General features: G+C 34.6%; 1 protein-coding gene and 1 long non-coding RNA gene across 2 annotated transcripts in view; one reads left to right on the top strand and one right to left on the bottom strand.

Moving 5' to 3' along the window:
• KHDRBS2 (KH RNA binding domain containing, signal transduction associated 2) overlaps positions 1 to 10,574 on the bottom strand; it is a 754,183-nt gene that overhangs the window by 354,230 nt on the left and 389,379 nt on the right. The window lies entirely within an intron of this gene.
• The window catches only part of LOC309638419, a 328,072-nt gene that overhangs the window by 72,501 nt on the left and 244,997 nt on the right, over positions 1 to 10,574 (top strand). The window lies entirely within an intron of this gene.

Raw genomic sequence — 10,574 nt, 5'->3', positions numbered from 1 at the left:
AGGTGGATGGACCTAGAGTCTGTCATACAGAGTGAAGTAAGTCAGAAAGAGAAAAACAAATACAGTATGCTAACACATATATATGGAATCTAAGGGAAAAAAAAAAAGGTCATGAAGAACCTAGTGGCAAGACGGGAATAAAGACACAGACTTATTAGAGAATGGACTTGAGGTTATGGGGAGGGGGAAGGGTAAGATGTGACAAAGTGAGAGAGTGGCATGGACATATATACACTACCAAACGTAAAATAGATAGCCAGTGGGAAGCAACCACATAGCGCAGGGAGATCAGCTCTGTGCTTTGTGACCACCTAGAGGGGTGGCATAGGGAGAGTGGGAGGGAGGGAGATACAAGAGGGAAGAGATATGGGAACATATGTATATGTATAACTGATTCACTTTGTTATAAAGCAGAAACTAACACACCATTGTAAAGCAATTATACTCCAAGAAAGATGTTAAAAAAAACAAACAAAAAAAACTGTGAGCTATCAATCCATGAATAGACATGGAGTAAACTTAAATATATATTACTAAGTGAGACAAACCAATCTAAATAGATAGTATATGATTCCAATTATATGACATTCTGAAAAATGCAAAACTATGGAGACGGTAAAAGAATCAATTGTAGCCAAAGGCAGTGGGGAGGGAGGGATGAATAGGTGGAGCACAGAGGATTTTTAGGGCAGTGAAACTGTTCTGTATGAAACAATAATGGTGGATACATGTCTTACTCATTCAGGCAGCTATCACAGAATACTGAGTGGCCTATAAACAACAGAAATTTATTTTTCACAGTTCTATAAGTTAAGTCCAAGATCAAGGAGCTGGCATATTCAATATCTGGTGAGGACCTACTTCTTGGTTCATAGATAAGCTTCTTTTTCTCTGTGTCCTCAGATGGCAGAAGGGGTAAGGGATCTCTCTGAGGTCTCAAATAAGGGCTCAAATTTCATTTTATGAGGGCTCCACCCTCAAGATTTAATCACATCAAAGTCCCCTACCTCCTAATACCATCACCTTGGTGGTTAGGATTTCAACATATGGATTTTAGGGGGACTCTATAGGAGTACATGTCACTATGACTTTGTCAAAACTCTTAGAAAATATCCCCCACCAAAAGTGAGCCCTAATATAAACTATAGACTTTGTGTGATAATGATGCTTCAATGTAGGTTCATTAATTGTAACATCTGGTGGGGGATGGTGACAATGGGGGAGGCTATGCTTGGGGTGTGGGGGGCAGAAGGTGTATGGGAAATCTGTGTACCTTCCTCTCACTTTTGTTGTGAACCTAAAACTGCTGTAAAAAATAAAGTTTATTTACAAAGGCAACAAGGATATGGCATGATGCTATGAAATAAAGACCATTTTTATCAAATTGAAACAGCTCACGCAAGCTTAACAAATTCTGGTGCTAGATAAGTATGTCTTTGCTCATCAGAGGTAGGAAGTTGCTAAAACCTCCTCTGTCTGGGCTGCCTGGTCCTATTCATGGCTCCCCAGTGAGTGATGAGGGTGGAAGCTCTATTACCCCCATTTATAGACTCACAGGTTAAGTGATGAATGTGAGGCAAACCACAAGCAGGAATTTAGTGGTAGAAAACATTTTAAATGCCTCATATTTCTCATCTTTGTCCCAGTTAATTACTCCTTTTTTATTTTCCTCTTGTCTGAGATCCTGTCAGCCTAGGCCTACTCAGAAATTAAGCGTGCTGGAATCAAACGAGCACAGATTTCTGAATCAGAGCTCCAAGTCCCTTAGTCTACATACATTATTATAGGCTGTATGGGGGATGCCCTTCCAAATCCATGTGTTCTTTTTGAAAACAGAAAAGGCAGTCAAAGAATATCATTCTGCCCTTGTTGCTAAACTGGTATTATTGCTGTTGCTGTTGGTGGTGGTGATGAAGTTGAGTTTTTGACATGTGTGTAAAGTGTGTCACTGGTAGCTGTCTGATTAAGGAATTGAGACTAGGGAAGCAAATGATTAGATAAATGTAGGCATCAGATAGGCAGCTTTCTAGGCCTAAAGACAGGCATTCTGAGCTCTAGTTTGGATTCTGTCTGTGTGGAATTACAAAAATCAATTTTCCTCTGTCTACTACCTATTTTTTTATCCCTAAGTGGAGTAACAGAAAACCTGACACCATTTCTGGAGATTTAAAGAAAACTCAAACTACTCTAGGTAGTGAGCCTCTAGGTAACCATATTTACATGCATGTGTGTCGGTTATGTCTGTTATGTGTACATTAGAAAGAGAACAAAAACTGAGGGCAAAGGATCAGGTAAAGGGAAAAGCAGAACATAGAGCAACCTGGTATTCATATGAAATATGTTATTGTGCAGAAAATTTAAAACATACAGAAGACATCTAAAGGAGTCAGGAGAGGGTTAGCAAAAGCAACAGAAGTGTGACTCAGGGCACAGAGAAATGGGGTTGAGTAGCTCACATTATAACAAAATGGGCAATAAATGACAGCATAGTCATTGTCGGTATGTTGGAAATTGACTTACAAAGCTTGATGAGATCTAAGTTCACAGTGTGAATAGATAAAACTGTTATGTCAAAATTATTCATGTAAACCACCTAGCTCATAAGATCTTTTTTTATCAATTCTTACGAACTGGCTAGTTTTGGCATAACTTCTATTTGTAAAATCATGACTACAACATGATCTTTTATTAATGTCACCCTTCTGAAAGGTAGTCTTTTGTCTAATTTCCTCATTTCAAATTATTTACAGCCATGTTCACTGGCTTAAAATCTAACAAAGAATAACCATCAAATAGTCACACCTTTCCAAAGTTTGAAAACCACTGGCTTACATATGAGATAAGAAGAAAAGACCTACCCTCTGTCTGCAGGAGCTGTAAGATCCAGTACTTTCACATGGGGCCCAGCACTGGCTGTTTCAGAGGATAAGGGAGTGAAATATCACTTTAGTGCCTTCTTCTCCCCTTTTACAATTCTAAGAGTAGTGTGAGAAAATCTATTTTTATGTATTTGACTTGGAATAAAAATAATTTCCTACTTTAAAAAAATAATACAAGACATCAAGAGCTTAAAGGAGATATAACACATGATTGTGGCATTACTGTACAATGGTAGGATTTAGGTTGTTTAATTTCATGATAAAAAAAATTTAGGGGCCATGTCAATTTTCTGAAGAGTTAAGTTTTAAAACTGTGAGCAAAGAATAAAATTATCTGTATAGAACTCTGGAGACACTATGTCATGTAGCAATTATGAATGTGAATGTGTAGTCCCATTGCCTGGGTCAGATTCAGGCATTGGTGCTTATTATCTGTGTGGCTTAATGCAAGCGTTCAAGGCCATGAATTTTCTTATTGATAAAATGAAATTAACAATAGTAATAAACAAAACAGTATGGCTGGTTGGATGATTAAATAAATAAACATATGTAAATTGCTTAAGATAATGTCTCACACACAGGGAGCACATGTTAAATGTTAGCTATTGTTTTTCCCATGCAGATTACAGGATCTCCAATTCTGATATATTACCTATTTGAAATCATCAGGCAAGTCTGTTATATCCACCTTATTTTCTTTGAAGAATTTTAGTTAAAAGAGAAATCTTCAAGTGTTAAATGTACATGAATACATTTTATCCCATAGTGTTCTAAAGTAGTAAAGACTCTCAGGACAATACTAAATTATGAAATATGAAAAACTCGCTATTGACTATTTATCCTTGAAATATTAAGGCCTTGGGTGAAAATGTGTTACAGGAAAACTCTGATTTGATGAATTAAGGAAGATTCAGAACCATGGATCAGTGTTGGGCTGCTTTATTTGTACAGTACATTTAACCAGCAGTCAAGTCTGAAGCCAGCTTTGACTGAATATCTGGAAAAGATATAATCCTAAAAAGTCTACAGCTAGAGCATATTTAGACTTAGTGATCATAATATCATTGGTATGAAATGAAGGTCTATGGAAGAACAATAAAACCAAAATACTGACTTTTAAAAGAAGGTTTGGTAGAAAAGCAACTGGAAAGAGAAAAGTGAAATGCTTGTGATGAAATAGAATACTCATGTAAATCACTCCATAAAAGCAAAAATTAATAAAATATCAACATTTTATTCAGGGAGTGTGAGGAGGGACATTACCCATCTTAAAATCAGATAATTTTTAATATAAAAGAAAACTAAAAAGGCCAAAACATTTTAAAGAAAAGAAATACTTAAGACAAACGTTTTAAATTCAATTCATTTAGAAGAGATGTATAAATAAGGAAAACATAAGATATCAGTTCATTAGTTCAAATCAGTAGTCTCACTTTAAATTACATGGTAATATACTTGGTCAGTGAGCAACACAGGTCAAAGTTAGAGGATATGTTGAGGTTCTTCTAAATGTTCCTGCCATTTCTATTGCCTTACTTTCATAACAAACATTAAATTGTACCCATCTGCAAGTGTTCTTATATCATTTATCTACTAAGTAACTTCTCTTGCAATTCTATATAACAGTATATTCTATAAACTTCCCAAGTTTCATTACATACATATTAAAGTGGACTTCCTTATTGATTTTCTTTCAATATGTGTGTAAATATTTTAGCAAATTATATTGGACACTGATTGGCAACATTCTTGGGATTTTCAAATTGTTCTTAATTTTTTTAAATTTTGAAAGCAATACTTGCTTAGTACAAAAAGTAATATGATACAAAGATAAGTAATGAAAAAGTTAATAACCTTTTCATGACATCTCTCCAGCACACCCTCCTGAAGGTTAAAAAAATAGGATGGTGTTTATTCTTTCACTTTTTTCACTGTTCTTTTATTTTTTCTATTAAAAAAAGTATTATAGTATTCATGTTGCTTGGCGAGCTCCTCTTTTAACTGAACAATATATCATGGCCAGTCCTCATGGTCATTGAGACAGAACTCACTCTTTCTAGTAGCTAATTATTTTTCCATAGCATATGTATAATTTACTGATACAGTTGACCTTTCTATTTATGGAAGTTTAAAAGCAAACTGCTGCTTTGTGACTACAACTATGATTATTATTTTATTACATGGTCTTTATGCTGAAGTTAGAGTCTCTGAAAAGGATTATTGTGTCAAATGATGTGGATTTATTTTTATTGCCAGACTTTCCAAAATGGTTTGTATTAATTCACAGTTCTACTAACAGGATATTAAAGTGCTTATTCCCCATAACTTTGCTAACAATAGTAAGTCATCATTTTTTAATTTGCCATCTATATGGATAAAAAATTGTATCTCACGGTGAATATCTTCTTATTAGTCATCTGGATCTCCTTTCTGAATACCCTCTTCACTTTTCTATCAGTTTATTTGTAAATTTTAAGACTCTATTTGTAAGAACTTCTGTTTCAAAGCATGATGAGATAGCTGGGAGCAAATTTACCCTCCTGTCTGACAAAAACAAAAAAGTGGGAAATAATTTTCTAAAACTCCACCATTTTCAAAGTTGTGGAATGAAGGCAGCTCAGGATCATCATCTTTGAGTGATGGGAAACAAATGAGGTAAGCCCTATGATTTACTGCCTTGAGAAAGTCTCCAAGCCATGACATAGGGAAGAAAAATTCAGGCAGAGCCCAGAAAACGTCCTGAGTTGCAGAGACATTGTTGAGGGTCCACGGAGACCAAGGTGGTTAGACAGAGTTCCCAGGAAAGAGTAATGAAGAGCTGCAAAATTAGACAACTCTGCGAATCTAAAGAGGATCCATTTTGAACATTCAACAGAGTCCTTTTCATTGTTTGTGTGAGAGGAAACTCCCCTTGACCAAGAAAAAAGCAACACCAGAAAAGACTAGAAGAAGCTGTCGATGTTGCTCACAGGGGACCAGAAGTGGAGACCGATCAACTACACTGGAAAGCTTCTAGTCATGGGGATGCTGGGTCGGGTGCTCAGAGGGTCTTTCATCAGTGTGGGGAATGACTAGCCCTGGATTAAATAGCTCTCTGTCGTTGTCTGACAAATCTTAAAAGCAAGACACAGTAAGATCAATCTGTTTGCAAGTAACAACCACATTCCAGAATAAAGTTCAACAATATATAGTAATAAAAACATAAAAATTCACAATGTCTAGCAACAATCTAAAATTACCAAGCAAGCAAAGACGCAATAAGATATGATCAATAATCAGGAGAAAAATCAATGAATTGAAACTGATCCAGAACTGTTACAAATGTTAGAATTAGCTGTCAAAGGTATTAAAATAGTTATTAAAACTATCCCATTTAATGAAACAGTTAAGTAGACCTAGTGGGGAGGCCTAAATTGAATTTCTAGAGATGAAAATCACAATGGGTGAAATGACAACTACACTGGATAGGATCATAAGAGATTAGATCATGCAGAAAAAAATGAATGAACTTGAAAACATGGCAACAGAAACTGTCTAAAGTAAACACCAGAGATAAATAAGAATTAGAAAAAAATGAACAGAAAAAGAGAAAACATGAGTTACTAATATCAGAATCAAGAGAGGTAATATCAGTATAGATCGTACAGATATTAAACATAATAAGGAAATATTATGACCAACTTTATGGCAATAAATTCAACAACCTAGATAAAGTGGATAAATTCTTTGAAAGACAAAAGCTTCCAAAGTTCACTCAAGATGATATAAGTAATATAGATAATAATTTTTCTTCTCACAAAGAAAAATTCATTCTTGGATGACATCATTGATGAAATTAACCAAGTGTTTACGAAAGAAAATATTACTAGTTTTCCCCAAAGTCTTTCAGAAATTTGAAGAGCATGGGATATTTGTCTGACCAAAAAATAAAGTAAACCTCAGCAAAATAAGAATAGAAGCAAACTTTCTTAACCTGATAAAAAAGATCTCTGTAAAACCTACAACTAATATCATATTAATGATGAAAGACTGAATTTTTCTGCCACAGATGAGGGAAAAGGCAAGTCTGCTTGCATCACTACTACCTAACACAATATTGGAAGTTCTGGCAAATGAAACAGGACAAGGAAAAAAAAAAGGCATCCAAATTGGATAAAATACTTTTGTTCACAGATGACATATTTGTCTATGTAAGGAATCTAATGGAATTTACTAAAAAGTTAGTAGAAGCCATTAATGAACAAACTCAGGAATTCTGTAAGATATAAAATACATGTAAAATAAATTATATTTTATGTACTCACAATGAATAATTAGAAATTAAAAATATAAAAACATATCTTTTTTAATAGCATCAAAATATGAAATAGAGATACTCTTGTAAAAGATGGAAAAGACCTTTACATTGAAATTTATAAAGCTGATGAGAGAAATTAAGGAAAATCTAAATAAATGGAGAGATAAACCATGTCATGGGTTGGAAGGCTCAATAGTGTTACATGGTCAATTCTCCTCAAATTGGCTTATTTCTTTAATGAGATCTAATTTATAATGTCATTCTGGGGACCGTAAGTGGGCCATGGGGATAGGTGGGAGGAAGAGATTTTTTACAAAGAGCCGTAAGGAAACCTTTGGAGTGACGGAGATATTAATTATTTTGAGTGCAGTGATTGTTTCACAGATGTATACATATGCCAAAATATCAAATTGTCCACTTTAAGTAGGTACAAATTTTTTAACAATCATATAATATTTGATAAAAATTTTAGCTATTTCTTTTTTATTATGAACTTTAATCCTTAAACTGTAATGAACATTATAATTTTTGAAGTCTAACAATGGTCTTCAGATTTTATTTACGACATCTTTTATTTTATTGTTATATAGATAAATATGTCTAGTCAGATAAGCATCTTTTATTCATAAAATCTAGGACTCGAGTTGTATTAAAATGTCAAAAACTAATGTTATGTAAATATTATCTTATATTCTATTTAATATTTTTTATGTTAATTTAGATTTTATTCAATTTAGAATTTATTAGTTTATTAATTTATTAATTCTAAGTAGATAAAGATACGTTAATTATACATCATTTATTATAAGTAATGGTTGCACAGAAATACATGTTAACTTAAAACGTGGAACATAATAGTTAAGCTTAATTATCCTTATACTTCTTTTTTTTTTTAATCAATTAAATCATTTATTCAGTATTTATTGAGAGGCTCTAATGTATCAGTATAGGAATTCAGAAGTGAACTAAATTGACAAAAATCTTCGCCTGAAGTGAGCTAAAATTTTGGTGTTGGGGAGTGATGGGCAAAAAATAAAAAAGTAAAAAAACAATATTTGATGAAGTGCTGTATTAAATATTAAATATGTGATGATATTGCTATATTAAGAATATGTGGAGAGGCTGCGACAGTGAGAAGCCCACGCACCGCAATGAAGATTGGCCCCTGCTTGCCACAACTGGAGAAAGCCCTCGCACAGAAACGAAGACCCAACACAGCCAAAAATAAATAAATTAATTAATTAATTAAAGAAAAAAAAAAGAATATGTGATGATATGTGCTATATGAAAAAATATAACAAGAAAAAGAACTAGAAAATGCTGGAGAAGGTGGTAGTGATCTCAATATTTAAACAGGGTCAACTCAGGAAAAGTCTTGTGAAGTTACTTGTGAGCTAAGTCTTACGGGGGTGAATGGAGAGATCTGGGGGAAGAGCTTTAGGGAAGTGGAGAGAGCAAAGGCAGAGGTTTTGTGGTGGGTGTATGCCTGCCCTGTTTGTGAACGTCAGTAAAGCCAGTGTGGCTAGAGCTCTCAGTAAGCTAGGAGTCATTGGGGATTTTTAAACAGAAGAGTGCCAAGACATGACATATGATTCAAAAGGATCACTAGATGTGCTGTGCTGAGAATAGGTGATAAGTGGGATGGAGGCCCACAGAGGACTTGGCAGAGCAGTTAGAGGCTTGTTTACTGTAGCCTAGCAATATGGTACCCAGAAAAATCAGGCACATGGGAAAGAAGCCAAACAAGGAGGAACACCTCTTTCCATGTGTTCAATAGCACTCAGTGTTTTTCTGTATAATCGCAATTAGACCACTCTACTGACCTCCATACTGGTAACTGGGTAGGGTGGTCATTAATAGAATGGACTAAATAAACCACGGCCATAATAGGGGCTTGGGTTTAAAACTGCTAATAGTAACATTAAGCCATTTAATCCTTTCACTTAAATTAACATTTTTTTTATAAAATGATGCCTCAAACAACATTCAGGCTTGTAATTGAGTTGGTTGATATTAATAAATACTTGCAAAATTAGTTCGGTAGAAGAGTTACCACTAAGATTTCCAACTAAAGGTAGAACAGTTGAATGGTGCTGCTTCACAGGTATGTGTTGTATGCAGTCGTTTGCAACATGCTTTAAATAACTACTTAACAGTGATTATGTCATCCAATTTACGTTGTTATTTGTACAATCCATACTTTCTGAAAAGAGAAACAGGATTAAAAATTAGTGCCATTGAAGTGTTAAGGAATAATAACTAATTTGTAAAAATGTATTGTGCATGTATTATGTGCTAATAGTGATGAGATTTCTTGCAGTTACAAAGATAAATATTATCTTTTCTTCAAGGAATTCATAGTTTTGTGGAGTAATAAAATTTCTAATAGGGATAAGCACATGAATATTACTCAGAATATTTATTGAGCACTCACTGTGTGCTGGGCATTTTGTTTTGCATGTATTATATCTTCAATTTTACATACCTATAAAGTAGGCAGTAATGTTATTGCCATTTTAAGAATGAGAAAACTGACACAGATTAAATGACATGTCTATACACACAGGGAGTATAAATAATTATGAATTTTTTTTCATATAGAAATAATTATAAAAAGTGTTTTGGTGTTATAAAAATGTACTGTGGGTTTATAGATGGAGGTTCAAGGGTATGCGGGAAGCATAGCAGAAAAAGAAAGTAATGTGTGGTTCTGATTCTGGGTGACAGAAAAGAGGCCACATGACAAAAAGAACCATAAATGCAAAGGGACATGTATTTTTTTTTAAAAAAAGAATTGTGTGAGAGGCATTAATCTTTGCTGGTATGGGGGTGGGTAAGCTTAGGAGGAACAGGGCCTGAGTTTGGTAAGTAGTTTGAAAGCAGATTGTGAAAGTACCTTTCTTAGGAATTTGAAACTGATCGTGTAGACAGGGGAGTTTCTAAGAGTTTTAAAGTAGAATACAAGTGCTTTAGAAAGACAGTGCAGTGAAAGGGCATAGAATCCTCTCCTGAGTTAGTAACTGTATAATATGATGACAGTGGAAAGCAAACAAGGGAAAGTTTGGAGAACAAGTTTGGAAACACAAACCAGGGGACTGATGCCACCAGACAAAGGCTCAAGTCCAGATCTGTGCACTCAAGGGCTGCAGCAAACTCTGGTATGATCTGGGCCAGAGACCATCTTTGAGAGGTCTCATGAGGCAGCCAGGATTTGGGATTATTGGTCATGGAAATTCTTGGTAAAAGGTGGATGGGCACTGAGTCTGTGAGTTTGAAACTCAGGAGAGAATTCGAAGCAAGATGTTTTGGTGTCATCAGCAAACTGGTGGGATCAGTCAGGAGAGTGAAGAATGTTGTACAGGAAAAACAGCTGGATTCTTCTTCTTATTTTTTAAAGT

This window comes from Balaenoptera physalus (assembly GCF_965194825.1).
Source record: "Balaenoptera physalus genome assembly, chromosome: 11".
Lineage (NCBI taxonomy): Eukaryota > Metazoa > Chordata > Mammalia > Artiodactyla > Balaenopteridae > Balaenoptera > Balaenoptera physalus.
The sequence above is the reverse complement of the archived record's forward strand: the minus strand, read 5'-3'. Positions and strand labels throughout refer to the sequence as shown.